General features: G+C 38.2%; 1 pseudogene; it reads left to right on the forward strand.

Moving 5' to 3' along the window:
* Positions 1-891: 891 nt before the first annotated feature.
* LOC105508392 lies at positions 892-3,069 on the forward strand (annotated as a pseudogene).
* Positions 3,070-26,771: the final 23,702 nt, after the last annotated feature.

Here is a 26,771-nt window from a genome sequence, read left to right on the forward strand (position 1 = left end):
CATTCGGCTAAGATCTTATTCTAATATCTCACTGTCCTGAATACATTAAGAATAATAAATTAACATTCAGTGAATGCTTACACATGCATTAGCTCCTTTGACAAAAAAAATTTTTTTCTGACATATACATACCAAGAAGCACACATAATTGGACCACTTGATGAATTGTCACATACTGAAAACATCTGAATTAGCAGTACCTAAATTGTACTAGCTCTTTAAATCATCACAACTATTCTATGTGATGTTGTAATCTGCCTAGGAGAGGTCAGGTATAAATGGATGAGCTTGAATTTAAACCAAACTAAAAATCCAGAGACTATGCCATTAGGCACATTTGTAAGCATCCCCTACATTTGATCGAAGCAAGTCCATACACGCATTATTCGTCAAACACTTTTTATATATATTTTTGCCCCCACTCTCATGCTATTTTTGCAGCCTAAAATGTTCTCATTTCTTCTTCCTCCTTCCTTAACTCTCTGCCTCTTTCTCATCTTATCTTTTACTTTTTCAATAATCAGATCAAATCCTCCTACCCATTGCCTGGCATGTTTTTATAAAGTGTAGGTTGCAAACAGAACCCAGGCTTTGCAGCCAAATATGTCTGGGTTCACATTTCACCTGGATCACTTACTAACATTTATTTTAAAAGTCTCAGCATTGTCCTCTTGTGAAAAGTAGATCTAAAAATAACCATACATTTGTTTTTTTCTAAATTGAAACATATCAAGTATAAAATGCCTACCACAATGCCTGGCAGGTAATAGCCACTCATTAAAAGGCAACTTTTGCTCTTGAGTCACTCCCATGCAGCTTTGGGGTCATGTGGATGTTGAACAGTTCCAGCCCACCTTGTTCACTAGCACTTGTTAGTCTTTTCCTTTCAACATGCCTGAGGAGATGCCCCATGTAGAGGAGGAGATGGAGACTTTCGTCTTTCAGGCAGAAATTGCCCAACTCATGTCTCTCATCATCAATACCTGCTACTACAAAGAGATTTTCATATGAGAGTTGATCTCTAATGCTTCTGATACCTTGGACAAGATTTGCTTTGAGAATCTCACAGGACCTTCCAAGTTAGCCAGTGGTAAAGAGCTGAAAATTGACGTCATCACCAACCCTCAGGAACACACCCTAATTTGGTAGACATAGGCAATGGCATGACCAAGGCCGATCTCATAAACAATTTGGGAACTATTGCCAAATCTTGTGTTAAAGCATTTCTGGAGGCTCCTCAGGCTGGTGCAGACATTTCCAGGCCTGGGCAATTTGGTGTTGGCTTTTATGCTGCCTACCTGGAGGCAGAAAAAGTGGTTGTGATCATAAAGCACAATGATGATGAACACTATGCCTGGGAGTCTTATACTAGGGGTTTCTTAACTATATGTGCTGACCATGTTGATCCCATTGGCAGAGGCACCAAAGTGATCCTCCACTTTAAAGAAGACCAGACAGACTATTTGTCAGAGAGGCAGGTCAAAGAAACACTGATAGTTTACAGGCTATCCCATCACTCTTTGTTTGGAGAAGAAATGAGTGAAGGAAGTCAGTAAATGATAAGGCAGAAAAAAAAAAAAAAAAAGGTGAGAAAGAAGAGGATGATAAAGATGATGAGAAAAAGCCCAAGATTGAAGATGTGGGTTCAGGTGAGGATAACAAGGATAAGAAAAAGAAAACCAAGAAGATCAACAACAACAACAACAACAACAAAAATGCATTGATCTGGAAGAACTAATAAGAACAAGCCCATTTGGATCAGAAAGCTTGATGACACCACCCAGGAAGAGTATGGAGAATTCTATGAGAGCCTCGCCAGTGACTGGGAAGACTGCTTGCCAGTCAAGCACATCTCTGTAGAGGGTCAGCTGGAATTCAGGGCACTGTTATTCATCTTTCATCAGGCTCTCTTTGACCTCTCTGAGAAAACAGTAGGGCTTTCTTTGACCTCTTTGAGAACAACAGAGAAAAGAAAAACATCAGCCTCTACGTCCGGCATGTGCTATGATGAGCTGACACCAGAGTATCTCAGCTTTATCTGTGGTGTGGTTGACTTTGAAGATCTGCCCCTAAACATCTCCCGAGAAGTGTTCCAGCAGGGCAGAATCCTGAAAGTCCACACAAAAACACTCTTGGGAAGTGCCATGAGCTCTTTTCTGAGCTGGCAGAAGATAAGGAATGTTATAAGAAATTCTATAAGGAATTCTCTAAAAATCTAAAGGTTGGAATCCAGGAGGACTCTATTAACTGGTGATGCCTATCTGAGCTGCTGCACTATCACACCACCCAGTCTGGAGATGAGATGACATCTCTGTCAGAGCATGTCTCTCACATGGAGACGGGAAGTCCATCTATGACATCACTGGCAAGAGCAAAGAGCAGGTGGCCAACTTTGCTTTTGGGGAGTGAGTGAGGAAGCAAAGCTTTGAGGCAGTATATATGACCAAGCTCACTGCTGAGCACTGCATGCGGCAGCTCAATGAGTTTGGTGGAAAGAGCCTGGTCTGTTACCTAGTAGGGTCTTAGGCTACCTGAGGATGGAGAAGAAGAAAATGGAGGAGAGCAAGGCAAAGTCTGAGAACCTCTGCAAGCTCCTGAAAGAAATCTTGAATAAGAAGATTGAGAAAAGACAATCTCCAATAGTCTGTTTCTTCATCCTTCTGCACTGTGACTGGTACCTACAGCTGAACAGCAAATGTGAAGTAGATTGTGAAAGCTCAGGCACTTTGAGACAACTCTACGATGGGCTACATGATGGCCAAAAAGCACCTGGAGATCAACCTTGACCAACCTACTGTGGAGACACTGCAGCAGAAGGCTGAGGCAGACAAGGACGACGAAGCTGTCAAAGACCTGGTGGTGCTGCTGTTTGAAACTGTGGGGCTCTCTTCTGACTTCTCCCCTGAGGATTCCCAGACCTACTCCAATAGCATCTACCATGAACAACCTAGGTCTAGCTATTGATGAAGATAAAGTGACAGCACAGGAAGCCAGTGCTGCTGTTCCTGATACAATCCTCCCTCCTCACTCAACGGCGATGAGGATGTGTCTTGCAGGGAGGTAGACTAGGAGTTTATACTTGGAAACCTGTGCCCTCTGAATAGTGTCCCCATGGCTCCCACTGCAGCCTTGAGTGGTCCTGTCTTACCTGGCTCCCTCTGCTGATGTCTTGTGTTTATTCTCTCCTGTCCTTGTGTCTAAGGCAGGAAACAAGGGCCTCTACTCCCATTCCCTCCCTAATTTCACAACAGGATTGGATGTTGCATATTATGGGTTTTTTGTTTATTTTGTTCTGAAATTGAAGTATGCAAAATAAAGAAGATGCAGTTTTATACAAAAAATTTAAAATTTATTCTTAATAAGCCTTCAGCATCTCTCTCTCCCTCCAATAACTGTTAGTCTCCATCTAATATTTGGCTCTTGTTTGTACACAGCATGGTGGATTTTCTTTTTTGTTGCCTTAGATTTGACCAACTCCTGTTATTCTAATTCAACGTCATTGTGTATATTCCTTGCATTTCCAAGTAGGTAGTAAGCTCCTTGCTGGCAAGGACTGCACGCTTATTTGCATTCTTCATTAAAGACATGTTCAGTAGCCCCCCATATGCATTTTTTGATTCATAAACATCCCAATTCCAGGGCAAATCAATGGATGACAAGGTCCTACATGACAGACAAGTATGACATCTGAAAGCAACCTGCACCAAATTTAATATTTTCAATAGAATTATTTTCCCAGTTGTATTGATACATTTATAACAGAACAAGTGACATGGATTGAGCTTCTTAGCTTAATCAGATTACCTGTGTCATCATAGTTCTGGAAGGAAAAAAATGTGTAATATGATTCTGACTCACTAATTCCATTAAAAGAAAGAAGAATTTAACTTTCTGAGAAATAAAACTTCTGCTTTGAAAAATCCACAGGACTTAGTGCTGTTGTCTTTAAATTAATGATATAACCCCTTGGCTATAAGAAGCAGTTATTGTACAGGTGTAAAAAGAAACAAGCAGCCATGTAGAGAAAAAATAACTGCATTTCTGGAACGGAAAGTAATCAGCCTGAAAATGTAAGAAATCGAGTAGGAAATGAATGAGAATCTTAACAAAGCATCAATATGCCAATTCTTGCCAATGGTTCTGTTCATTCAGGCAGGTAGTGAATGTTACAATTTGGTGGGAAAAAATCCTTTGAGATTTTTTAAAGGAGGAATAGTTTGAAAGCTGTTTGTGTCATAGTGTCAGGGTTTTTAGAAGCTGTCCCTCTGCTTATGGCGAATATTTTATGTGGCAGTGATATAAAGAAAAGATATTAAGTTATACGTATTTGAAACATTAACCACTGCTTCCAAGAAGGAATTATTCTTGCCCACTTAGCTCCTGAGCACTTGTGAACGGGTAGAGTCCAGGACATAAGGAAATGAAAATGAGAACAGAATTAGCAAGGATAAGTTGACCTAACTAACAAAGCACTTATCCAGAGACCAGAAAGGAGAGACCGCAAAGGAGACTGCGAGGAAAGGTTTGGGGACCTTGGAATGAAAGAAGGGAGAGATCTTAGAGTAGCTCACTGGGGTTTGAAAAAGGCAAGGTGAGAAGAACATTAATTGCAAAAGATCTGTATCTTTTGTGTCTGTATCTGATATTCCTCTTTTGCCATTTTTGTGAGTGGCAAATGTAATAATAACCTGTACAATGGTTAATGCTGGTTTCATCAGCTGAGAACCACATTCTGCTTTAGAAAAGTTAGGAAACAAAAGAAAGCCTTCCCCTTCCTAAGAGCCCTCTATCTGCTTCTTAGGGGCTGCACCTTAGTATTCGGGGTAACTCAGTGTACTAGTCCGTTTTCACACCGCCAATAAAGACATACCCAAGACTGGGAAGAAAAAGAGGTTTAATGGGACTTACAGTTCCATATGGCTGGGGAGGCCTCAGAATCATGGTGGGAGGTAAAAGGCACTTCTTGCATGGCAGTAGCAAAAGAAAAATGAGAGAAATGCAAAATCGGAAACCCCTGATAAAACCATCAGATCTCATGAGACTTATTCACTATCACGAGAACATTATGGTGGAAACCACCCCCACGATTCAAATTATCTTGCACCGGGTCCTTTCCACAATCCATGGGAATTATGGGAGTACAATTCAAGATGAGATTTGGGTGGAGATACAGAGCCAAACCATACCACTTAGTGTAATAACAGCAGCAGCCCCAACAGCTGCTAATAATTTTTATTGAACACTTACTGCATGCTAGTGGGAAATGAATGAGTGCTGAGCACTCACATGGATCATCTCATTTTATTCTCACAGAAATATTGTGTGCTAAGTGCCATGATTATCACCAAATTAAAAAAAAAAAAAACAAAGGCAGCTGAGGATTATAGTGGCTAAGTAATTTTCCAATGGCTATATACCAGTTCAGTGGTAGGGCATTGTTAGACTCCAAATCTACAACCTAAACTACTATAAGTTTCTATACAAGAAAATAGCAAACTCTGAGATGCATTTGTTGGGCACCACCAGGAAAGGCAAAGGCAAGAGAATTCTAAAGGTCATGCTCCACTGTGATATTTTAGCATATTCTCATGAATAAAGAAGGAAAGGTTTTCCATTCTCAGTTGTTTTCAAACCTACATGTTAGTATTTTTGCCATAATAGGACAATTAGCTTCATTCTATTCAGCTTAACTTCTAAACTGAGAATCACAGAATGGTAGAACAAGATAGTAGTTTAGATAATATGCCTGATCCTTCCTTACAAATGAAGAAACTGAGGCCCAGAGAGATCCTATAACACTTAGTGACCAAGCCAGGACTAGAACCATGATCTTCAACTGTCTTTGGTTTTTTTAAAGACAGAGTCTCACTCTATCATCCAGGCTGGAGTGCAGTGGCATGATCTCGGCTCACTGCAACCTCCACCTCCTGAGTTCAAGCGATTCTTGTGCCTCAGCCACTGGAGTACCTGGGATTACATGCCTCGGCCACCGTGCCCAGCCCATGATCTTCAACTGTGAACCTTGGGTTTGTTCCACTCTAGCACATTGATATGATGGGTAGCGTATTTCATTTTAACCCTGCTGGATGACTGTTTAATTGAAGGTACCCCTAGTCAGCCCTAGTAATCACAGAAGATTCCTAGTAACAGACTCTAGAGATTTAAATAAGTGGTTCAAATTATCACCTGACCTACAGAATGGAAGACAATATTTGCAAACCACATATCCAACCAAGGACTGGTATTTAGAATATGCTTAAAAACTGTCAAAACCCAAAGTCAAAAGAACATGCAATCCCAATTTGCACATGGGCAAAAGACACAGACATTTCACCAAAGAGGATATATAGATTCTGAGTAGCACATGAAAAGATATTCAACATCAATGGCCATTATAGAAATTCAAATTAAAACCACAATGAGATTTAATTACACAGCTATCAGAACGGTTAAAATAATAGTGAGAACAACAAAGACTTCCGAGGATTAGGAGGAACTGAATCACTGATAAATTGCTGATAGGCATGTAAAATGGTCCAGGCACTGTGGAAAACAGTTTGGCAGTCTCTTAAGAAACTAAACATGCAAGTCCCATATGACCCAGCAATTGCACCCTTGGGCATTTATCCTAGAGAAGTGAAAACTTACGTTTACTAAAATTCCTGTATGTGAATGTTTATAGCAGCTTTATTCACAATAGCTAAGAACTGGAAACAATCCAGATGTCCTTCAGTGGAGAATGGGTAAACAAATAATAGTGTATATGCAGTGAAATTCTAGGAATGAAGTATTGATACATAAAGCAACCAGGCTGAATTTCCAGAGAATTATGTTGAGTGAAAAAAGCCAATCCCCAATGTTTATACATTGTATCATTTTATGTATATAACAAACTTGATGTGAAAAAAATAGATAGAGGGAAAACAAGTTAGTATTTGCCAGGAGTTAAAAAGAGGATGGGCATGGGAGGGAAATGCTGTGTCTATAAAAGCACACATGAAAAATCCTATTTTAGTCACCTCATCTGCACCCCATTAGTAAGAGGGATATGGGAATCGCCCAACACTGGACTAATGAGATCGACAGCAGTTTACTAGTCACATATACTCACAGTCAGGGAGAGGAGGACACCGTGCATGCAGAATCACATAGGAGCATGTGCACCCAGCAGCTATTGGAGTCAGGAATGGAGTGAACACCCAGCAGCTGTTGGAGTCAGGTTTTGTACCACCAAGACGATGGGGTGATGACCCTTAGTTCCCATGGGAGGATGTGGTTGCGTTATTTGAATAAGTTTGCTGTCTTGCAGGAAGCTGAAACATTCCACTTAGGAATAAGCAGAAATTGTGCATGGTCTCCATGATAAGGAGGGCCGTTTGGTCAGGGGGCTTTATTCACAGGAGGAGAGTAGGGAGGAGAGCTTGTGGCTAGGCCACTTGAATTCCTCCTGGTTTTCTCCAAGCACATACAACAATGGGCCTTAATTTTAGGCTCTTTACCACAAATCCCATAGTAAAGGAAATATTCTGTATGTTGGCTGCATCACTGGAAATAACCTTGCTGCGATAGGATACTATAGATTTGCAAGACATTACCACTGGAGGAAATTGGGCAGGACAAACAGTCAGGAGTAGTATAGTGGATTAGAAGAGAAAGAGACTTTGCCATCACTTGGTCTTATTCCAGAAATAGAAATCAGTTCTGAAACACTGGTAGGACAACTTCCAGAACACTTGCAAATCTCAAAAGATTATTACAAAGATTAACAATTATTCTTTTTATGCATTTTTCACCTTCTATTGTCCATTAGTTTTTGTACATAAATCAAGAGGTGCAAAAGAGGTAAAAGAGATGGTACTCTTTCCTGAGGTAGGTCCGGTTTGGCAGTTTCTAAACATATGAATGCATCAGAGAAACTATAAGATAACGTAATCCAGTGTGGTTCTCGCTAGTACAATATACAAGTGCTCACTGAGGGCTGAGAGAGTTTAGGATTTGGTGTACCTATCTAGCAGGGAAAAGCAATGCACAGTCATCATAACAGAATTGTGCAGAAAGGAAAAAGAATAGACTTTGAGGTATAAACAGATGCCACAAAATGTACAAAAATATGTATGTTCAGGGAAGACAATTAACCAAGTTCAAAAAGAAGTTTCTTTGATAAGTATAGCTCAGTGGCTAAAATGTCAGATTACAGAATTGAACTGCCTGGCTTCAAATACAGATATTTCCTCTTCACCAACTATTTAACTTTGGACAAGCTATATAACTTTTCGAAGGCTCATTTCCTTATCAATAAGAAGGAATAAAAACAGTACTAATAGCCCTTTTTCAAAAAAAATAAATGTAGAGACAGGCTCTTGCTCTGTTGCTCAGGCTGGAGTACAGTGGCACAATCATAGCTCACTGCAGCCTTGAACTCCTGGGCTCAATTGATCCTCTCGCCTCAGCCTCCAGAGTAGCTGGGACTACAGGCATGTGTCACCATGCCTGGCTAAGTTTTTTAAATGTTTTTATAGAGATAGGGTCTTTCTATGTTGCTCAGGCTGGTTTTAAACTCTTGGCCTCAAGTAATCCTCCCGCCTTGGCTTCCCAAAGTATTGAGATTACAGGCGTGAGCTACCTCACTGGCCTAATACTCCTTTTTTATAGGATGGTTGTAATGTTTCAAAGTGAAAATGGGTACAAAGTTCTCCTCACAGTGCCTAACATATAATTTGTGCTTGATAATCACTAACAACAATATACAAGGTGCACAGGTATGATTGTACCAGATAATCAGGCATTTAAAATGTCAGGATCAGAAATCTCAACTTGACAGGCCCAGGCAATGATGAAGAGCCATGGAACATGTTTCAAAAGGGTTTACAATTCATTTGATAAAATATAAAGACTGAAAGAAACATTTGTTGATACACTAGAACTCTTCCCAATTGTTGCTTTTCACAATCACTCAACAACATAGTCATTATTTTCTCTTCCTCACAGATAAGGAAACTGAGGCTCAAAGGCAGTGAGTTGCTCAAGTTTGTACACAGAGAAAGGCAAGCACCAGTATTCTAGCTCCTTGCCCACAGCTGTTTTATATCACTCATGGCTTTCATTATAGATGGATATCCATCTATCATCTATAATCACAGATTGTTGTTGACTGACGGCTACTCCTGAAACAAGCTTCCCATCAGCACAGGGAATGAAGGGTGCACATTTGAAAAAGTAAGCAAATAGAGTAAGTGAAAGGTCATTATTTTATTTATTTATTTATTTTTTTGAGACAAGAGTCTCACTCTGTTGGCCAGGCAGGAGTGCAGTGGCACAATCTCAGCTCACTGCAACCTCTGTCTCCTGGGCTCAAGCAATTCTCCTGCCTCAGTCTCCCAAGTAGCTGGGATTACAGGTGTGTGCCATCTCACCTGGGTAGTTTTTGTATTTTTAGTAGAGACAGGGTTTCACCATGTTGGCCTGGCTGGTCTCAAACTCCTGACCTCAGATAATCCACCCTTCTCAGCCTCCCAAAGTGCTGGGATTACAAGCATTAGCCAACATGCCCGGCCGAAAGGTCATTATTACATATAATGAAAGTAATCATTTAGGATCATTAATCTTATAGAATAAATGATAGAAGGAAGAGAGGTTGAAGCTGGTTGACTATGATATCACAATGAGCCAAGAATATTAGAAGAACCTCTTCCTTGGTGTTATTGGTTATTGAAACAGACAGAAAGAACGACTGGAAACATTTGAAGGAAGAACCTATACAAAAATCAATGTATATTTCAAGGCAAATGTTCGTAATCTCAGAACAGTGACTTCCACACTTTGATATTTTGTACACTGATTAAATTACCTCCTCCAAAATGTTCCCCCCAAAATTAAAAACCACCTTCAATGTAATTATGAGGAGCCGAAGATCCTTAAGTCACTATTCAATTATAATGATTAGTATGAAATGCTACTATTATCTCCCCATTTGGACAAAGGTCCTAGCCACATGCAATCTTTTGAGAGGTTCTTCGTCTAATTTTCTTTCTCCCAAACCACACATTTTCTAGGAGAATGGTAATTATATTGTAAACATTTGGCTTTGCCATTATTGCTAATGGCATTACAATTCTCTAACAATAAACCTGAAATTTTCCGTGAAATACAAACACAATTGGCTGTCAAAGCCCTTTTTAGTTCACAAAGACTTAGAAAAAAGAATTCTTGGATTTTTCTCAAAAATACACAAAAAGAAATGGCATTTTAATAGTTCTTTTCCTTATTTCAATGTTTTAATGAATCTTGTCTATAATTTCCAACTCTGAATATTACTGACTGAGCAATCACATTCTTCCCGTATTTTAACATGCAGGTGAATTTGACAATTAGAAATTTATTTATTTGACAACTAGAAAGATGATTAACTATAAATTCAAGGCTTGGCTTTGATTTCTAAAGAAATGAGCTACACTAAGTTTTAGAATAATGTAGCGATAGTGAAGGAAAATAAAAACAATGTGATAAGGTGTAAAACTGACTAGAAAACAATTTAAGTCCAAAGAGTTAATTTAGTTAACCAATAATCATAGAACTAATTTCTAACTTTGGCAAAACTTACTTTTAAAATTTCACTGATATATAGGCAAAAACTGTGGTCAGTACTTCAGAAATGAAAGATTTAGTCACTCTGATGAGATAGTAGAATTTCCGTATATGTAATGGAACCCAAATTAATTTGGGAATGTTTAGAGTGTTTTTACTCACTCCACAGAGAGTTTCTCGATTGGCACAACTGTCTTCTCTCTTCCTAACGAGCAGATATTCCATCCCATTATTTTGTAAAGAAGCTACGCTGATTTATAGGATACAGGAATGGATGGAAAGTAGGGGAGAGGAGACCTAGAAAGAACTGGATACTACAGAGATGGAAAAAGATCTGAAAATTTTGTGGACAGGAAAACTTTGTAGCACATGTGAGGGAATTGGGTAGAGAAGATAACAAAATGTTACTATCGCCACCAAAAATATTGCTAGATCCCCTTTTTGTAGGGTTGCCAGGTGCAAAAACATTTACAGGATTCACAGTTAAATTTCAAGTAAACAACAAATAATTTTTTAGGATAAACATGTACCAAAGATCATTGGATCATTCCATATATTTTATTTTCCTTTTCTTTCTTTTCTGTTTCTTTTCAAATATTTTGGCTAAATCTAGCAGCCCTGTCTGACATTTTTGATTAATGGATGGGTTCTTTTAAAATTTGACATGGTCTTCTCTGAGATAGGACGAGGCAGACACAGCTTTTAACGGGCCTCATTTTGAACAATAAGCATAAGGCCAATGTCTTGGGAAATTCCTGAAGTTGGGTAAAACCTGGCTCTCGAATATTTTACATTTGCTGTGATAGATCCTTGGTATCCAAAGGTCTGAGTGTTTAAGCATGAGCAAACTAACAATAATAATAATTTAATAAAAGTTCAAAACTTCATAAAATGTAATAATATAATCTGTTGCAATAAACTTATTTTTGTTTCCCAGGGAGTTCATCCCATAATTAAAGCAATTATGGAAAGAAACAGATGTATACAGTAAGGTCAGCTTTACTATAATTATTCACTCTCTATATTTAGCTGGAATTTTTTTAAAAAAAACAAAGTTCATTTCCACAGCAGAACAGAGAAGGATCCTTCAATTGCAATTTTACTTACATATTTTAAAATTTAAATTTTGAGAAATTATATGCACGAAGCTGTGATTTAGCTTTCTTTTTGAGTTCACCAAAGAGCGATAGAACTGTCCATGAAATATGGGGCATCACTGCATTCAAAAGGTGCTATAATTAATCACAATAAGTTTTCTTAACAGTTTGGGCAAATATAGAATATCCATACTATAAGCTCTCAGCCTCAGCCATGTGTATTTTACTGTTCTAGTAGATTAAACAGGTATCATTAGAAACAAAAATTGAAGGGTCTTTTGTTTCTTTTTCATTTTAGCTTTTCTAATGGATTTCTCTTCTACCCTTAGATGTTGGTACTTATTCCTATATTCTGCCTACAAACCTTTGACAGCCCTTTACCGAACTTCAGATAAGGCTCCAAGTGCCTTTCCTGTCTGACAAGGCTCCTTGTCATGTGAGCCCTGCTACCCTCTGAGATCAACCCTTGCTCCCTTTTAGTTCAGGAACATTGAACATGGTGATCTTTTTGGGTAGAAAGCAAACTCTTCCCAACTTCTGCAACCCTATCAAACTAACTCCTACTTATTCTCCCTGTCTCTGCTTAGAAGACACTTCTTCTGAGAAGCCATACTTAACCAAGATGGACCAGGTGAACCTATAATTAGCTCCAATCTTGACCTTACATGAGACACAACAATTACTAAAATCAATTGTAAATGTTCATTTGTTCATATGTCCCACTAGGGAGAAAGTTTCTTTAGGACAGAATCTTATTTATAACATTATCTCTAGTAACTTAACACAGTCTTCACATAGAACTAGTCCTCAATAACTATTGTTGAATGAATGAGCAAATAAATGATGTTTGTGCTGCTAGGAATGTCATTTGCTCCAGCAGACTTTCCAATGGCAAACTGGTTGCATCAGCAATGCAAACACAGCCATTCCAACTAAAAACCATTTGAATATTGCTAATATTAGCAAAAAATCAGTGGAATTCAGGCATCAATGTTTTGTCTGCTTTTGGTACAATCTGTTCCTTTGAAAAATACCCATAGAAATGTGGTTTACTTCAGATGCAGCCAACTGTGCTCCTATCCTGTGTCACGAATTACAGCTGTGAAGCTATATTAGTTTCTATCATCACTGAATAGAGTAATACCACCATCTATTAAATCCCCCACCTTGGGAAGTCATGCGAATGGCTCAGACATCTATGCAAACTATCAATCAATGAATGGTTCAGTTCATTTTTAATTTTGAGTCACACTGCAACTGAGGCCGTGGCCACAAAGTCAATATTTGACTATTGGAAACTTAAATTGTTATCCAGGATGATAACTGTTCAATTGGTCAATTGCCCAGAAGATAATCCCGTTGGCTGCACTAATAACAGACATAAATGTTTTATTTAAAAAATATTTTTAGTATTTTGAAGGCTGGTTCAAATAGACCAATTAAAATATGCTCATTGGCTGAGCAATCAACCTGCCAATATCAGCCATGAGTCACTACCAACACTCAGATGATGGTGAGTTAAGATGAAAAATTTGATAATTGGTATATGTTTTTATATTTGATTATATGTCCTTTAAATGGAGGAAGACTAGAATAGGAAATAAGAAGATCCTGATATTTGTTTGAGCCTGATTTTGCAGAAAACAAAGCAGAAAATCAAATAAATAAATAAATTCATACTTATTTAAAAACAAAAAGGGTGTTTTCCTCTCCCTCCAATTATTAATAACTTAATATGGCAGGATAAGCTCAATTATTATATATGTTGATTCAAAATACCCTAAAAGTAAGGTGTTCTCCTATATTGTTCTAGTTTAGTGATAGGCATCATAACATATAACCTTCATTCATGGAGAGCTTAGACAATATGGAGCAGTTTCAGCAATTTTCATAATTTACTATCATTGTTGGGATGAGATGTGATAGTAGTGATGATCTTATATTATTGCTCCTTGAGTGATCTGGGATATATAACCCAACTGAGTTTAAATACCAGCTAACTACCTTTAAAGTGCCTAGGGAATTGAAGTAGCTACATTTCTGAATATTTGTACCAAAGAGGAGTAACCTATCAGATTTGATATAGGCTTTCCACTTATCTATTTTGTTCTGAGCACTACCCATTTGAAAGCTCTGTGGTGTTATTTTAAAGCCTGTTATGATAAATTTATTAGACACTGATGGAATATGTTCAGCCAGATGTAATGGAAAAAAAAAAAAAACCTATGCTTCACCTGGGCTATTTTCTTGAGCTTTATAAAAGAAATACCAAATAGTTAATGTTGCCTTGGTATTTAGTATCTTAGTCTGGGGAACCTTGGAAATAATCTATCCCATACACATCAAGCACGGCATAAACAAGGTTCAGTTAAGGACAGACTACATCTATGAAAGTGTTTCCATAAGATCATGGTACCATATTTTTAGTGTACTGTTTCTATGTTTAGATATAAGATACACACATACCATTGTGTCACAATTACCTGCAGTATCCAGGACAGTCACCTGCAGTACAGGTTTGCTGCCTAGGAGCAATAGGTTGTACCATATAGCCGAGGTGTGTAGTGGCCCACATTATACAGGTTTCTGTCACTCTATTATGTTCACACAACAAAGGCATCACCCTATCAATGCATTTCTCAGAATATAGCCCTGTTGTAAAGTGAAACATGACTGTATCTTCAGTTGATTTATATTTTCTGATTACATAAGGATGTCTGTTAAGAAATGCCAAAAGATAATTATAAATAAGCTCAATTAATTCACAGATGTGGCCTCTGAGTCCTCCAAATTCTCAGCCATTTTGCTTTCAGGAAACCTGTACTGAGTCACAGTGTCGTTTTTTTAAAAAAAAAAATTTTAACTGTCTTAGAGTCTGACAGATGTATAACAGAAAGCATTTGAAAGGGAAATGTTTTACTTAAGTAAGTTACAATGCTAAAAACACTGTCAAAACAGTACAAAATACTTCGCTTCAAATCATTAGCACTTTAAAAACACACCTAGAATGCATAGCTCCCCAAATCATCAACTAATCCTCATTTCAGAATTGTTAGTGATTGATAAGGATGTGGCGTCCTTTTGGAGTGAAAAAATCCAAAAGAAAATAACCAAAAACTAACTAGGGATGATCCCTCTAGCACCTGCTTTTATTGCTAGTGCAACAGTGACCTAAGGTATTCGGGATGGGAACTTCTCCTGGATGTGCATGCTGGAGAACAGCCCTGTATCCTCAAGGACTCCAATTTGGAAATCTTACTCCTTAACCCCTCTAACTTCCATGATTTTTCATTGAAGCAAAGCAATCAAATACCTATAAATGTCTCCAGATGGCTAGGGGACCTCCTTACTTGACTTTGAGCATCATTTGTGTTCAGAAGCCTCCATTATTATCATTTATAGACTTCAGGATTAGAGACTCACAGTCACCCCTTTCTTTCAGCTCTAAAATGTGGAAATAATCTAAATGTATCCCAAAATACTTTATTTTAAAACGTAGCCCTTTCAACCCAACCCAACCCAGCTCTCTCTCTTGCTAGATTTAATTTTCTTCATAGCAGAAAGCACCATCAGATCTATGAAGTATTTCATTCATTTATCTATCTGTACTAACTAGGATGTAAGCTCACATAATGAAGGGGTTTTGTCCATTTTTTGTTCATTGCTGTACCCCCAGAAACTCATTAAGTATGCAGGCCTAACAAATACCTGTTGAATAGAAATGAGTCACTATATACATACACAATAATAAACTACTAGTTAATCAAGGCAGTCAAGTGGAAATCAAATCTAGACTTGGGGAAGGGGAGATTTAATTCAAAAAAGCTACTGAAATATGAGGAAATGAGAAGAGGGGTCACTGCGTTTGAGAGATCACTCTGATCCAAAGATCGGCGGATGTCTCAAAGATCAGGCAAAAAACGGTTTTTGCTTTGTTGGAAAGAGTAAACAAGATTAGAAAGAACTGACTGTGGGAAAGGGAGTGAGCAGGTGTCATCTTTGCAAGGTTGGTCAGAGAGTCTTTTTCCCTGAGGTCAACCCATTCTTCACAGGAACTGTTAAGAAGGTGCTGTTCTGCATTCTAATGGTGGCTCAGGATGAGTCAGTGTCCCAGGGCCTATGGGAGTGAGAAGCCTGATTATAGTCTGGTCAAGTCAAGTTAATAGGTATTTTGTCCAGATTGTTCAATGGAGGCCGAACATTTCAACTAATCATTGATGAGATAATGAATGAGGATTTGCAAAGTCTGTGTTTGACCTAACTAAACAAGGTGAGGGAGCATCTGCAAATCTTATCAAAGTAATATGAAAGGTCATATGTGATTTTTTGCAGTAAGTCATTTCCCCTAACATAAAAAGGTGGTGGGATTTCTTGACTGCTGCTATTTTCCAGGAGCACAGGACTTGGATAAAGTTAAACATTTTCAAGTGTTTTAGTTCTATACTACCACCAATGAAAAAAGAAAAAAAGCTCCAAGTAAAAAATGTAATCAAACAAGAAATGAAACATATAGAAACTGTGTTGTATATCCCATATATCAAGTACATTGTGTTATATATTTTTTCTCATTCCAGCTCTGTCACTTAGTAGAAGTTGCTTCATTCACATATTTACCATGATACTAAACACAAAGACAACAACATGGAAATGTGTGCAATTTTGCCGGCTATTCCTTTCTGTGAGCACCCGCCCCAAATGAATGGGAGATGGGAATATATTCTTCCCAAGTTTCATGGTACTAATTGCAATTCTCCTATTTTTTATATACAAGGAAACTCATTCACAAACCAGCCACTTTTATGTGGTGTCTCCATCTTAATAAATGACAGGTTGACAGGTTCAGTTGCTTCGGCCCCCAGTCTGAGGCCATCCTTACTCCTCCTATCTTTTGTCCACACTACATATTGAATCTACCCACAAATCCCATCACTTCTACCTTTAAAACACATGCGGAATCTGACCACTTTTCACCAGTCACTCCCCTACCCTGGTCTGAGGACATCAGCTGTGTTTTTCTAATTGCCTCCTTCATGCCTGTATGATCCCACAGCAGAGCTTCTGTCTCCCTGCTCCTTCTGCCTAGAATGTCCTCTCCCCATCACAGCTCTCTCCAGAATCTTTGGTTGTTGCCTCTGATGTCACCCATCAGAGAAGTCTTCGCTGATCATCCCATGTACCTATGTAAAATAACAACCTCCTTATCCCTTAGCATTCCCTTCCTCTGCTTTATTTTTCACTATAGCACTACCTACTTGGATTTATTCATTCTTTCTCTCTCGTTCTATTACCAATTGTTTTCACTGCCATATCTCCAGCACCTAAAACAGCATCTGATAGAGACAAGGATTTCAATAGATATTTGTTGAATAATAAATGATTTATATTTTAATGAAATTTAAAGTTCTCTGTACAACTGTTTTGCTTTGGGAGATTAGAAGGAAAAAAGGAGAGCAAATTGTTAGCACTGCTAAAGAATTTTTCAGACTTTCATGATTATTACCCCTTAGAAAAAAGAAAAATACCTACATTGAAATAAAATATCACATTTTTTTGTTGTTTAAACTCAATTATGAATCTTACATAAGTGCTGTAATACCAAGCTTACTTTTTTCTTTCTTTTTTTATGGAGACAGTGTCTTGCTCTGTCACCCAGACTGGAGTGCTGTGGCATGATCTCGGCTCACTGCAATCTCTGCCTCCCAGGATCAAGCCATCCTCCCACCTCAGCCTCCTGAGTAGCTGGGACTACAGATGCACATCACCACACCTAACTAATATTTTGTATTTTTCTTTTTTTTGCAGTGACAGGGTTTCACCATGTTGTCCAGGCTAGTCTCGAACTCCTGAGCTCACGCGATCCACCTGCCTCCCAAAGTGTACCTGGCCTAAGCTTACATTTTAAGCACTATTCAGATGGGTATCATTTCAGATCTTACTCATCATTATATACCCAGTATCTGCTACAGGAATAAAGGCTGGCATAACTCGAACAGAAAAAGTTTAGATTTTCTAAATTTGTATTTTCCATCAGTTGGGCTACTAGTCATTGGTTCCATATTCTATATACTCCCCAGATTGGTTCAGGAAGATAAGGCACTGAGAGATATGCTCCAGCTCCTAAGGGAAAATTCTGATAAGGGTTGGACCAATTAGGAGTAAGCCATGCTTTTATGGAGAGGGATATGAAGAGGGATGCCTACAAAAGGTCTAAGATCTGAACCCAGACAGAACCTTGTAGAAATGCCATAAAATCTGTTCTGTTTGCATGATGTTCTAAGATCTGACTCTACATCTCACTCCCCTTGAGTAGGAGCCTTGGCCAGGCCCAATTGTGCAGTAAGCCATTGATAGGATTTCATGCACAGCTGCATTCACTGTTGGGAGAAGGAAACTAGGACCATGGGAAAATCTTGTCCAGGGATGAGAAGTGGAAGAATAAGTCTAAGAACCTAGATGTGAATTTCCTTTATTGATAAAAATCCAATAAATAAACCTCTCTATGAGTGGCCTAGGGAGAATAGAAATAAACACTCTGAATTTTTTAGACTGGTTCAAATCTATTCTATAAGTCATCTAAAAAAAGTTTTCATCTTGATAGTAATAAAATAAATTGATATTAATATTTGATAATTTTTTGTGCTTATTAAAATATAATTATTAACCTGGTGCCAAAGATTTACAAAAAGTAGGCAGTCACAAGACTCATAGAAGTGTAAATTAGTACAAAGTTTATAGAGGGCAAGTTGGTAATATGCATCCCAACCATTGCCATGTCCATACCCTTTTCATCCACACATTTCATTTCTAGGATTTCTATTGTGCCCTTCTGTCCAAAATTTATAGATGTTCAAAAGTAATTTACATAGAAGATATTTTTCAAGGTTGTTTAAAACAGCAAAAATTTGGAAGCAATCTAAATGTCCAACAAAGATGAATAATTTAAAAAAATACAGAGTATCCATGAACTAAAGTGTATTATTAACGTATATTATTCTTTAAAAAATACTGTGTAGGGCAAACTGTAAGCTGGTCAAACAAATAAATTACCCAGACCAGGCTTGGGAGCTGCCAGTTTAAAATCTCTTAAACTCAGCGTAAACATAGAGCTGCCAGTTTAACATCTCTTACATTCAACATAAACAGAGTTCTTCCTGCTTGTGTTTGTTTTGTTCTTTCAGCCTGGAACATTTTTCTTTGCCTAACTCGTCATCCTCTACCAAAACTGTCCTCTTTCTTCAAATTTAGTCTCTTTCTTTGATTTTAAATATTTTAATACCTTTAATTCATTTCCAACTTCAAAGTATTTTTGTAATTTTGATGTATAAATTGAGATTTCTAATATTTCTTCCAAATCAGAAGATCCAACAGTGCAAGGCCAGTGTTCTCACATGGAATTAATGGATTGGAGCCAGGTGATGGTGAGAGTGTTTAACAACCATTAGAACACCAGCACCAAGCAGGCAGAGGAGCCTCCAGCTGCAGTGCTGGAGCATGGCTCTGGTTTTTAACTTCTAGTTGTTGGATCACTGGGTCATCCTAGTAGTTCCTGGGAGATAATCCATGGCATGTGAGGGCTTTTGGGGAATAGAGCACTCATGAACTCTGGGTAAAACAATTTACCCACAGTTGTGTGTCTTGCGTTAAGAATGTTTTCAAATAAAAAGAACAAGTGTAATCAGAGACTTGCTCAAGACCCCAGAGGTGACTCTGAGTCCAGTGATCTTTCCATTCTTTTGTTCAATCCAGAAGAAAGAATGTCACTTTGAATTCTAATAGAATATTAAAGGACAAATTGGGGACAGGAAGCAAAAACAAATTGTTGTAGTCTGTGTGTCCAATAAATGAGGTGACTGGGAGAACCAATGAAGATCATGGGATTGACAAAAGAGGAACACACGTCTCCATTTCTGCCCATCAAAAACTTCTAGAGATCAAAGAAGGCAATTACTACATGGTTTTTTAATGGATGCAATTTGTACTTAGAAGAAAACAGCCTTTTGTAGATTAGCATTCAAGGAAATTCTGCTTTCTTTTTCTGGTCTACTGACCTTAACAGGGTTTCATTTATTTTGTGCTCTGTTGCTTTCATGTTTAAACACCATTTTCTCTCCCTACAATAAAGTATAACAATGATAAAAACTAAGTTTCAAAAAGGTTTCTAAGCATACCATTGAAACTGTTACATTTCTCCTCAAGAGCAACATATTCGACTCCCCTTTTATTAACTCAAACAACATTCAATTATTGTGCAAAGTTCCCAAACTTCATTTCAAAGGCAGCCATCTGGGAAGGAAGTCATGCTCAGAAACTTTTCCAGAATCAGTCTTCAAACTAGATACCTTCAATGTGCAATTCAGTGTAATTCTGGCCCCCTGACTACACTGATGGGTTCAGAAATGCATATAAGACCTTTTTTTGTCTTGGAGCTGGGAAGCTTTTGCTAGAACTACATAGGAAGAGAAGCTTTCCCCATGGAATTTCTGAGATTTCTTTCCTTATAATTCATAAAAATGCCTGATAGGCTCCTCAGGACCTGTCTATCATCAGTCTTCATCTTTGGAGCCAAGAAAGAGAGGCAGAATCTGGAAATGACTTGATCTCCTGGATGCAACCATGTCTGAAACTATTGTACTCCCATTAACCATTTTTTTTTTTTTTGGACTAGAGCCAGTCTGAACTGAGATTTTGGTACTTGATGAATACATTTGGGATTAAATCTTGTGAATATGTGTGATGGTGTTGTTACTAACTACTGATTACAAATAGTGACAAATGGACCGTTTCCTTCAACATACAACTTCAAAATACTGAAAAGAATAAACTAAAACTGCCAAAAAAGGGAGAGGAGGGGAATGATTACATTAGCCACATAGGAAAGTCATCTGTCCATAAGCACTCTCAAAATAATTGATCCTATTTGAAGACTGTATTAGTTCATTTTCATGCGGCTGATAAAGACAGACCCAAGACTGGGCAATTTACAAAAGAAAGGTTTATTAGACTTACAGTTCCATATGGCTGGAGAGGCCTCACAATCATGGTGGAAGGTGAAAGGCAAACAGGAGCAAGTCACATCTTACATGGATGGCAGCAGGCAAAGACAGCTTGTGCAGGGAAACTCCAGTTTTTATGACTATCAAATCTCAGGAAACTTATACACTATCACAAGAACAGCAGGGGAAAGACTCGCCCCTATGATTCAATTACCTCTCACCAGGTTCCTCTAATGATACATGGGAATTTTGGACACAGCCAAACCATATCAAAGACCTTCAACTTGTGACTGCAAAATAGGGATACTTCACTAACTTTTTTTTTTTTTTTTTAACTAACACTGCAATAATTACCTTTCTCTATTAGCCTTTTTTTTTTTTTCTTTTTTGAGACGGAGTCTGCTCTGTCACTCAGGTTAGAGTACAATAGCATGATTTCGGCTCACTGCAACCACCTGCCAGATTCAAGCAATTCTCCTGCCTCAGCCTCCTGAGTAGCTGGGACTATGGGTGTGAGCCACCATGCCCGGCGAATTTTTCGTATTTTTAGTAGAGACGGGGTTTCACCATGCTGGCCTGGCTGGTTTTGAACTCCTGACCTTGTGATCCACAAGGCTGCCTCAGCCTCCCAAAGTGCTGGGATTATAGGCGTGAGCCCCTGCGCCGGGCCTCTTTTTTTTTTTTTTTTTTGGCCCCTACACTGCAGCACCATGGCACCATCTTGGCTCAATGCAACTGCTGCTCCCCAGGCTCAATAAATTCTCCCACCTCAGCCTTCCAAATAGCTGGGACTACAGGTGCACCCCTGGCTAGTTAAAAAAAACTTTTTTTGGAGATACAGGGTTTTGCCATGTTGCCCAGGCTGGTCTCCAACTCCTGGGCTCAAGTGATTTTCCCACCTCAGCCTCCAAATGTTCTGGGACTACAGGCATGAGCCACTGTGTCTGGCCCATTTTCGTTTTCTGCACTCATATTTAATATGAGTAATTCACATCTGCAGTTGATATGTAGAGGTCACTGAATTGTTTATTATCATATGAAAGAGAAAGCTTCACAGTCTTTCATTTCTTTTTTCTTTTTACTTTTTGCCTGTGTCGTATGGGAGAGGAATTATTCTTTGAGTGGTAACTAAGGATCTCACACTTTATATATATCATGCCACTTTATACTCAAAACAAGCCTGAAAAGGTGGATTTCTCCACTGTTTCCAGCTTATACATATGAAGATTTTGCCAAGTTTAAGTAACTTGCCCAAGGTCAAAGCTCATAAATATCAAAATGGGAATTGGGGCCCAGATTTCCTGTTTTGACAACTCATATTCATGTGATAATAATAAAAATAAATAGACATAGCGATAAAAACACTTAAATTCACTATGTTTTAAGTACTTTATATAACCTAACAATGCTACATGGTAGATACTCTTCTTATCTTTGTTTCAAGAATGAGACAACTGAAGCACAGATTAAAGACTTGCTCAAGATTTCATAGGAAGCAATAACTCAGATTCAAATCCAGGTCAAACTTCAGGAATCCATGTTTTCAAATATTATGCTCTACTGCGTCATGCAATTTAATGACTTTCTTTAGGCTAGATCCCTGTTTCACAGCCATGATTTTATTATCATCTTCCTAAGCAGACATTGGAGGTAAAATCCTACCATTGGGAATGCATGCGCTCGGGTACGTGTTCTTACTATAGGCTGTGTCTCATTCATCTTCATCATTTCTGCTAACCAAATTTAACACCTTTTCTTCATGATGTTAATCTTTGTTCTGTGGACTTGTATATGAGACTCTTGGATGCATTAATTGATTTAAACAAACAGCATTTGCCCCAAAGCACAATAAATTTTACAGCCTTTGGTCAACAGCGCTCTTTTAGCAGAACATGGGGAGAAAAATTCCTCTCCAGTTTCCCTCACATCTTTCCTAAAGATATAAGAAGGTATCATTTTGAATTCAGAGCTACAATCTACAGAAAGATTTTTCAATGAAGTCCTAAAAATTCCTTTTTGGGGACTCTTCATTTAATGCATCTTCTGAAAAACACATGTATTTCTATTTGTGAGGTTGGAATGTTATATGAAATATAAAAATCTTCTAACAAATTCAATGTTTGGCTTTCACAGATCGTGAAAGTATTTTCCCCTAGAGTCTAGAAAATTGCCTCTCGTTTCTCTAAATAAAAGAATAACATTGAAGGGAAGAAGAGCAATTTTTTTGTATTCAAACTTTTTTTTTTTTTTTTAGCTGTGAAGTTACTTGGTATCCCATGAGAAAACAACTGTTACTATTTTACTTTTACCTTCTAATGTGGGATCTGCTTCTAAATTAATTCATGACTGATGCAACCTTTATTTTATTTTATGACTACCACTAAAAGATAAGTTATGAATTAATAGGGAATTGTTAATTTCAGTTAAATCAATAACATCATTAATAAGTGAAGATCGCCCTTGAAGAACCAATAAATCATTGTGTTAAACATTAGTAACTTACATTAAACCCAGTGTGACCAATATATTAAATGTATATTAGAAATTTGTTACACACATCCAGGAGTAAACTTACACTCACCTTAAATTTGAGTTATATTTGCTGACTCCAATCGATATGATAATAGGAGCTATTTTCAAGGCTTTAGGAGCAGGTTTTCATGCTGGAGACTAGCGAGTAAATTTAATGGACGTTTCTCTGAAGTCAGACTTGTCTCATCTGTGTAGCTTTCACATGAATTTTCAATTCAATTTCAACCTCAAATGGGAGTTCCCACAAATCCAAATGCCTTGTTGAAGCAGCAGAAAATGAATTATGTGGATAACAATATTTTGTCAAGCTCGAAACTCAGCTGTGTTATGTCCAAAGCGGTAAAACTGTGTAAATAAATTGCTAAGTCACAGTGAAATTGATGACTTGTATCTCATGTCTTAAAACCAGGATGACTAGTTTAAAAAAGAAAGACAGAAAGAGAGACAGAGGGAAAGTTAGAGGAAAAATCATTCCTTTGACTTGGCACATTTGTTCGTTGTTTCCAAATTCAAATGAACGTTGGAGCAAAAAGCTATCCAATTAGACTTAAATAACTTTAATATTATTTTCTGTGTTTGTGTGTATATGTGTGTGTGTGTCTGTTTGGACTTTTTTAAAACTAAGTTTTCCTACGTAAAGATTTTTTTAAATGTTTGGTTGCATAATATTGTGCTATAACAGCCACATTTCAGCTGACTGGCAATAAAACTTTTAAAAATGTACATGCCTAACATACGAATTTTGACATATAGAATAATCCTGGCAGGTTAAACTCTCTTATCACCTCCCCTACATTTTAGAAACCACTCCCTCCAACCAAGCTTGGATTCCACCGTAAAGAATACCAAAAAGGCCTAAGCCAGAGATCCATTAAACAAACAAAAGCTAACACTTATCTGGAGAAAACGGCAAGCACCAGCTCCTTCCCAAAGGACTGTTTGAAAATGTTTCTGCACCCTGATCTGGGAGTCAGAAAGCAGGTGGGGAAACCTCCTAGAAACAATCGACTCAGCAAAACAACCATTTCTTAAGTAGGTGGGAGTGGAAAAGAAAGAAAATGAGTAAACTGGAAATAAATGTAGAAGTAGGGAGAAGCACAACAGTTACCTATTTATCTAGAATTCTCGCTGATGCTAGCATTTGGGTCTCCAAAATACATCCAGAAATGAAGTGGATGTGATCACAGGCTCCAAGTCTCTTTCTCTTGGCTAAAGTGCTACCTTTTAAAGCCTTCCCTGGCTAAAGTGGGTTCATTAAATACTTTCCCTTGAGGCTACCTAGGGAGCTGGCCTGAACAGGTAAGAGGTTTCAGAAGGAATACTGGGATCTGATAAATGAGGAAGAGTAACCTCTCCTGAGAAGAAGATTGGGAAAAAGGATCTAGGCAGACAGAGAACAGCAGGGGAAATCATTTCCACTTGCTAAAAAGGCAGTAAGGACAGCAACATTGGCAAGCTTTTCTGAACTGAAGGAATGTTTTTACCCTGTGTTATTTTGGGAAATTTCAGCATGGATGTTCTTGCTAGGATGTTGGTTTTCATGTAGCCAGCTGTTTAGGCAGGGCTTCACTGCTCTTAACGTATTCAGGAAGTATTCCTACACTGGGTGCTGTCCAGGGCCTGACACTTTCCACGGACTCTTCCATGAACCACGTTTGCTCCTTCCTTAAACCTGTCACTTACAGGGTGTTTCTGCAGTGCATTCCTCCGTGCCGCATTTTCTTCCTTCTGGAAACAATTTATTTTAAATGGGTCGGCATTTTTTTTTTTTCTTTTTCGATGTTTTAACTTTTAAATATTCCATAAACATTTTGGGATGGGCTGAGCCCCTGTTACTTCCTATTATACTTTCTCTATCCTTTTCTTCATTTTATTGGGAGACTGGGATGATGCAGAGAAAGAGAGAGTGGGTAGGAATGGGCTTCCACTGTTATGTTTATTTTACCACATTTACAGAGAAAGGCAGGATATTTTGATTACTTGGGAGTTAAATCTGTTCTATTACATGTTTTATTCCGCTTTTAAACTTTTAGGAGGAAACTGAAAGGCAAGATGGTATTCCCAAAGATTGTGAGCTGGTTCTGTTTTGCTTTTGTATGTAATAGTAATAGGCAATATATAGTGAGTGCTTATAGGTGTCAGGCACTGTTCTAAGCTCTATGCCTGTATTAATGCAACTTTACAACAACCCTGTAAGTAGGTATTGTTTTTATCTCTATTTATAGCTGGGACACTCACCCAAGAAGTTTGGTACTTGGCCAGGCACGGTGGTTCACATCTGTAATCCCAGCAATTTGGGCAGCCAAGGTAGGAGGATTGCTTGAGCTCAGGAGTTCGAGACCAGCCTGGGCAACATAGCAAGACTCCATCACTACTAACAACAACAACAACAACAACAAATAGCTGGGCATGGTGGTGCATGTCTGTAATCTTAGCTACTCAGGAGCCTGAGGAAGGAGCATCTTTTGAGTGCAGGAAATGCTGGTTGCCGTGAGCTATGATTGCACCACTGCTCTCCAGCCTGGGTGACAGAGCATGACCTTGTCTTGAAAAAAAAAAAAAGAAAGAAAAAGAAATTAGGTTCCTCAGTCCATATCTTTCTCACTATAATGCACTGCCTTCTCTTACACTGTGTGAAGTTCAGACCAGACCTTTCATGCTTAAAAATAAATGAACACATAAATCTTAATTGACTACATTCTATTTGAATATTAAATTAAAATTAATAAAAGAAAAACCCCTCTACCACTCTTCCACTCTATGTTTCAGTTAGAGACATGTTTCCTGAATCACACCTAGTGAACATCTTTGACTTTGTACACCACAAGAAGTAAACTTAAATTTTGCCACATTGCATATCTCTCATACTTGGGGCAGAGAAGGAAAGATCCTGGACCTCTGCAATGGAGTATATAACATTTCTACTCTAAAAACCAAATTTTTCACTTGGAACAACTTCCCTTTCATTAGACTCAGTTTTTCCTCTCCTTGAAATCGCTGGGTGGAAATTGTCAGCCTTTGTGTTAAATCTCTTTTAATATTTAATAACTATATGTGTTTATTTTATTTATTTATTTATTGCAATGTTGTTTTGCTCTTGTTGCCCAGGCTAGAGAGCAATGGCGCAATCTCGGCTCACCGCAACCTCTGCCTCCCGGGTTCAAGTGATTCTCCTGCCTCGCCTCCTGAGTAGCTGGGATTAGAGGCATGCACCACCACACTGCACTAATTTTGTATTTTTAGTACAGATGGGGTTTCTCCATGTTGGTCAGGCTGGTCTTGAACTCCCAACCTCAGGTGATCCGCCCACCTCGGCCTCCTGGGATTACAGGTGTGAGCCACTGCACCTGGCCTATTTTATATTTTAACTATATCTTTGTTCACCTGCGTATTCCTAATTCTTTTCCCTGCTGCATGTTCAGTGCCAAAGTATCAAGTTCAAAAAAAAAAAAAAAAGTTTTTTCTGGGGATATCTCAGTCAGTATCAAATCCCTAAGCATCCTTTTGTTATTCCAGACTGGTTCAAGTAAAAATGTCTCTCTATAGATTTATTTTCCCTGGTCTG

This window comes from Colobus angolensis, unplaced genomic scaffold (assembly GCF_000951035.1).
Source record: "Colobus angolensis palliatus isolate OR3802 unplaced genomic scaffold, Cang.pa_1.0 Scaffold160, whole genome shotgun sequence".
Taxonomy (NCBI): domain Eukaryota; kingdom Metazoa; phylum Chordata; class Mammalia; order Primates; family Cercopithecidae; genus Colobus; species Colobus angolensis.